Source organism: Branchiostoma belcheri, unplaced genomic scaffold, assembly GCF_001625305.1.
Source record: "Branchiostoma belcheri isolate BF01 breed outbred unplaced genomic scaffold, Haploidv18h27 scaffold57, whole genome shotgun sequence".
In the NCBI taxonomy this organism is placed as follows: Eukaryota; Metazoa; Chordata; class Leptocardii; order Amphioxiformes; family Branchiostomatidae; genus Branchiostoma; species Branchiostoma belcheri.
Genome location: NW_017804209.1, coordinates 41995 through 47851, shown reverse-complemented (window position 1 = coordinate 47851; position 5857 = coordinate 41995). Strand labels below are relative to the sequence as shown.

Below are 5857 nucleotides of genomic sequence, written 5' to 3'. Positions count from 1 at the left end.
ATATTGTGTCATATATATATATATATATTGTGTCATATTTTGGCACCTACACTTACTGAATGAGTGAATGCAATGCCAATGGAGTAGGGTTGACTCACCATAGTTTGTAAAGAAATGACCAGAAAACTGACTTTTTGTATCATCCTTAATTTTCAAAATCTTACATGATGTGCCTTTTAAATGTGGCTGCCCTAGAGAAAACAACAAGACATCAGAGCAAGAGCCAGACTTGGTTCGACTATCGTGCGGGTAGGATCACTGCATCTAACTTCCACCCTGCAGTAAAAACAAATCCTGTCAGTCCATCAGTGTCGCTTATAAAACGGATCTGCTATCCACAAGCATACAAGTTCAGCACTGCAGCAACAAGGTAATAAAGCATTGGTTCTAAATTGTTTATAGTTGCATGTTGTTTATTGTCAAACCCATTTTGTTGGTGTAACGTTCATTATTCATCCTTGTGGGACTAGGAGTCTTTGTATGTATTTTATTTCAGCTTCTATACAATAATATGCAGTCTATGGACATATGGTAAAGAAGAGAAATTATACAAAATAGTTGATTGATCACTTGTCCCCTACAAAATGGGAGTGGAGATCAGTATTTGTTTTCAAACATTTTGTCCATTGTTGGTATTTTTGTATCTTCATATGTCTTCGTCTGGTAATGGTTGATGGCATATTTTCAGGTGGGAATGTCAACATGAAAAGACAGCCATCAGCAGCTACAAGGAGATGCAGCTTAAGCACCATGGTAGTTTTAGCGTGGAAGAGTCCGGCTTGCACATCCATCAAGAGTACCCCTTCATCGGTGCCTCACCTGATGGTCTTGTAAGATGTACATGTTGTGGAGAAGGCATACTAGAAGTGAAGTGTCCAATGTGTGTGAAAGAAAAAAAAACAGTTTGTCTGAGGCAGGCGAGCAAAATCGCATGTTTTGTTTAGAGGTAAGGGAGCAAAAACTACAATTGAAGCACAGTCACCCCTACTATTATCAGGTACAGACCCAGCTGGCAAGCACTCGTCGCAGCTACTGTGACTTTGTGGTGTGGCGAGGTATGAGATCATGTATCTGTATCTGTATAGCCGGTATAACCACCCTTCGGCGTAACACACCAGCTTCTGTATCTGTGTAGCCGGTATAACCGCCCTTCGGCATAACACACCAGCTTCTGTATCTGTATAGCCGGTATAACCACCCTTCGGCGTAACACACCAGCTTATATGAATATAAGTATATTCAGGAGACCTGTAACATGACCACCTTCGACAAAATTAAAGAGCAAAGGATAGAAAATGTTTCTAATTTTGGAATAATGAGGTAACAATGGTTTCAAAATGTCTAAGTTACTCTATAGGGACCATAGATTTACTCAAGTTCGTTAATGCGCAAGACACATGGACAATTTTGTCGAAGGTGGTCATGTCACAGGTTGGGTCAATATTTGTAAAAGGAATTTCGACGGGACCATTAAGGGGACCATTAGTGTATTTTTGTCTCAGAGTTCCAATCACACGCTCGATATGTATTCGAACTGAAGCCAACGCTCTAGTGGAGTCTACATCTTTTTTTACTTAATTGTTCTTTTCCTTTTGTAAAGGAAGGGACTTCACGTGTGGCCCCATACAATGCTATGCTGTCATGGATGTTAAAGCCCCTGTCTGCTAGTACAACATCTCCAGGCAGCAGATTCTGAAGGAAACCACTGTTTTCTGCTACATACTGATCACTAGTTCTCCCCCCCCCCAACCTTTGGAAATAAAAGTTATTGCACCCTGCGGGGCAATACCAATAAGATACTTAAGTGTATTTGTTGATTTATAAGAAGAATAAGTTTGGGACTGTGCTTCGTGGTCACTTGACCTCTCAAGTTTTACCTAAAAACAGTCAATGATTGCTACACATTTGCTATACCTTCCTCGAAAGGTGACGGGCAGTGTTTTCCTTAGTTCTTCTCTGTCTGGCCAGATGACTGCGGTTGGGACAAGTATGGCATGAAGCATATCTATAACATGATGAATTGTTCTTGAGACAGTTGAGATATGTACACCAAATCTATAGGCTAAGTCTTGATATGGCATGTTTATTCTTAACTTCATAATTGTTAACATTAACTGCTGGAAGAGTGACAGTTTTTTGTTCTCTGTCATGGGTGATGTGAGAGAGGTTTCAATCAAGGTCAGAACAGCCATAAACACACTAAAACCTGGCAGCCCCGTTAGAACTTCACCTTTTCATTGTTAGAAAACAAATTGCCACCCACTGTGCATGTGCTAATTTGACACCCAAGATGGCGGCCCTCCCTTGTGACCTCAGACCTCGTGACGTCAATGCAAATGAATATCAAAGTGTATCGTAAGATACGTCTATGTTATTATTTGTTATTCATTATTTGAATTTATGTGAGCGGCAATGGACACCAGTCCCAAGACTAATGGGACTAACCAAGTTTTTACAAAATTAATCAATAAATCAATAGATACGTCAATTGTACAGTGGTGGAGTCCAAATTACAATCGGCCATTGCCCTTGGCATGTAGTTAATAAGTATATGTCATAATACTGCATGCCACAGCGGTTCCCACATACAGCATACCTGGCAATAATGGCAATAGTAGTAGGTTTGCGTTTAAACTCGATCCAAACTCTTCTAAAGAAAACGCCTGATCCCATGCACGAACCAGACCCGGTAACGGCGATGTTTATTATAGAGACGTTTCACAGCTTGGCTGGGGTGAACGTCCTGCTGGTCATCTAACATGACATGAGTGCAGAGAGTTGGATAGCTTCGTATCCAGAACAGTATCCTATTTACGCCAAAAAACAGTTTCTCAAGCAACTGGATATGATTTTGAAAACGTCAGACGTTTCAGCTAGTATCCACTAGCTTTCGTCAGTGACTGAGAGACCAGAGGGGAAAGCAGGTTTATAAGCACAACCTATTGATTGATATGCAAATAAAGTGAAGACAAATTTTTTGGAAGTCGAAAAAAGAACAAAAGTCATACAATTCAAGACAAGATGATGCAAATTAGTCTGAAAGCTCCTGTTATAAAGAACAGGAGCTTAAGTGTTGTCTGTCCTCGGGGCTGGGAGTGCCAAATCACAAGTGCCGGAAAGATCGACCCGTAGCCCCCCTTCCCTGTTGAGGGTGGGGTTGTACATTATTTCATATATTGTCTCTTTAACACCCCGTTTCCACCAGCGTGTTTCGCGGTCTAAGATATTCGTGGACTCGAGTTTGAAAGAGTGACCCTGGTTGTGTTGTAGGTGGTGGAAAATGGCTGAGGAGTAGCCGTTGGCACTAGGTCGGCAATGTTCTTTGTATCTTACTTCGAGTGGTCGACTTGTCTCTCCGATGTAGGTGTTGTTACAATTGGGCTCCTCACATTTGAGTCTGTAAATAACATTCGCCTTGGTACCTTTGTGAGGTCGGTCCTTAGGGTGCACCAGTCTTTGTCTGAGGGTTGAGCGAGGTTTGAAGCTAGTGGCTATGTTCAAGTTTTGGAAGATCCGTCGGAGTTTCTCAGATACTCCTTGGACATATAGAATAGTGATGTTGGCCTTGTTTTTGTTGGTCAATGGTTTGCACTTCTGGGTTTTCTTAGACTGATCTGAAGGTTTGAGCGCTTTGTTGAAAGTCCAGTTTTGGTAGCCACATTTAGCCAGGGCACCTCGGAGGTGTTTTTGTTCGTCCGTTTTGGCTTGGTCTGAAGTGACAATGTTGTCTGCACGATGGAAGATAGTTTTGATCACTGCTAATTTGTGTTCCATGTTCCAATCATTGTTATTGATTGTACACACGGTTGTCACGGCCCCAACATTTTTACTCCTCAAAGGGCCACGACACATGAGCCGATCAAAGACAATACACATATAGTTTAGAACGTGCCTCACTTTATAGTAGATTGGATACTACACTTGCCACTATTCGGGCCTTGACACAACAAAAGTGCAGCGACTTGACTGCAAGTAAATATACAGACAAATACATGGGTATAATGAAATTAACCTACGTACAAAACAAAAGATGAGTCAACTAATGTTCTAAGGTCCCTTGAAATTCTCAGCTGGTGAGTTGCTGTTTCAACACCTTAACGCTCATATAATTTGTTTGGTCTCTAGGCAAACTCTACCAGTTACCAGTACCCAGGGCAAGCGGTACTCCCCCAGTCCCCAGTGCAAGCGGTACTCCCCCAGTCCCCAGTGCATCACTGGCAGACGGACTGTACCAATTTTAACCGAAATGGGTGGGATGGGCTAGTAAAAAGGGACTTTCTATCCTCTACGCATGGCAAATAGAATTTGTTTTGAACAAAATGGCTGCCCGGTGTACAGACTACACGACTTCTGCTGTTAAGTGAGTAGTTTGTAGGAGATATCTTGTTTTTGGCCGATAACAAACGTAACGGAATGTAACCCAGAGGTTGCTACTTACCAGTTTATCAAAAAACTTTAAGTCAGTAAAGTAAAATCGTCATGAAATTTCTTGTTTGATGCATTATGTATCGAAATTTCCCCTGCCCCCCTCCCAAGTGCAAGGCATATAGTAACAAAAATAAGAAGTATTCAATGGTTTGTGAATTTCCTTGTACACCGCGGGTCACTCCCGGGGGCACCCTGACAATCAACGTCTTCCATGAGCGGTATGTAGTCACGCCTAGAAGACCATTTATGGTATTATAGGAGTGGCTTACCCCAGGTCAAGGTACTGGGAGCCGACTACATGTGTTGGCCCCCTGGATTTTGTAGTGCGAACTACAAATCGGATTTGTGCAAACTGTACGAACATGAGTCAAAATACACAACCCCACCACACAAGCCATGCAGGTACATGTATGCTTGGAGCACGCCAAACATATGATGTAATCTGTATCGAAATAGTATAGATATCTGGATGAAACCCAAAAAATATTGCAGAGCTATTGATGAACAAGTGACAATGACATTTGTCATGTTCAAATAAACACACTTACAAGCGTAAGTGTCTCCTGCGAGCCAACCCAACCCCCCTGCAAATTATCGTACAGTCCAGTACTTAGTGCTGTTTGCTTGACACCGTGCCTGGTGAAAAGGGCAATATAACGTGAGATTTTCCCTTTGACGATCGCGTTTTGCCTTGTAAATTCTCAGACACACAAAGAAAGGAATACGGACAACAGCTATGTCGACGTTCAACAGGAGGCGAGCTGTCCCAGTTTTGGTGTCGTTTGTTGCAGGCATGGTGACTCAGATGTTCTTCAACTCCTATGAAGTCAGCCTGTTCGAAGGTTGGCCCGCCATAACGCCGTACACCTGTCCGGTAAGGTTCCGGGTGATGGGTAACTGTTCGTGCGTGGATCTGCAGTCTCAGCTGTCCAGGTGTCACCAGACAAACTTCGTCACACAGTGAGTATTGATTTAATCGGACGCATATTGTGTGACTGCCCTAATCAACCTGTTTTTTAAACTACCTTCCAGCCATACGGAGGTACATGATTTATTAATTACATGTACAAAGACCTAACCACCTGGTACGTATACAAGCAAGGAGGTCTCCACTTAAATCTTCCTGTACGCAGTAAACGCCCTGTACGATATTGAACAGCAACGCTAGCAAAGTGTGTCATAGAAACACATACATGTAAATCCAAGTGATTTGTCAGGTCCTGGCTGATTCGGATCTGGTCATTTTGATAGGAGGAAGTGATTAAATTAAATTGCGTTTCACTAATACCCAGGCCAAGGAAAGAAATTTTTTTGTTTCCGATTTCCCAACCGACCCTAACAAAAACCCGCCTACCTTACATGTAACTTTTGGGTGAAATATTTGCCCCTTCTTCACAAGTAAACGGGTGGACGGTGTTCTCGGAGATAG

At 42.4% G+C, this 5857-nt stretch overlaps 1 pseudogene; it reads left to right on the top strand.

Annotated features, from left to right (window-relative positions):
• LOC109481611 overlaps positions 1-5392 on the top strand; it is a 6288-nt pseudogene extending 896 nt beyond the window's left edge.
• Positions 5393-5857: the final 465 nt, after the last annotated feature.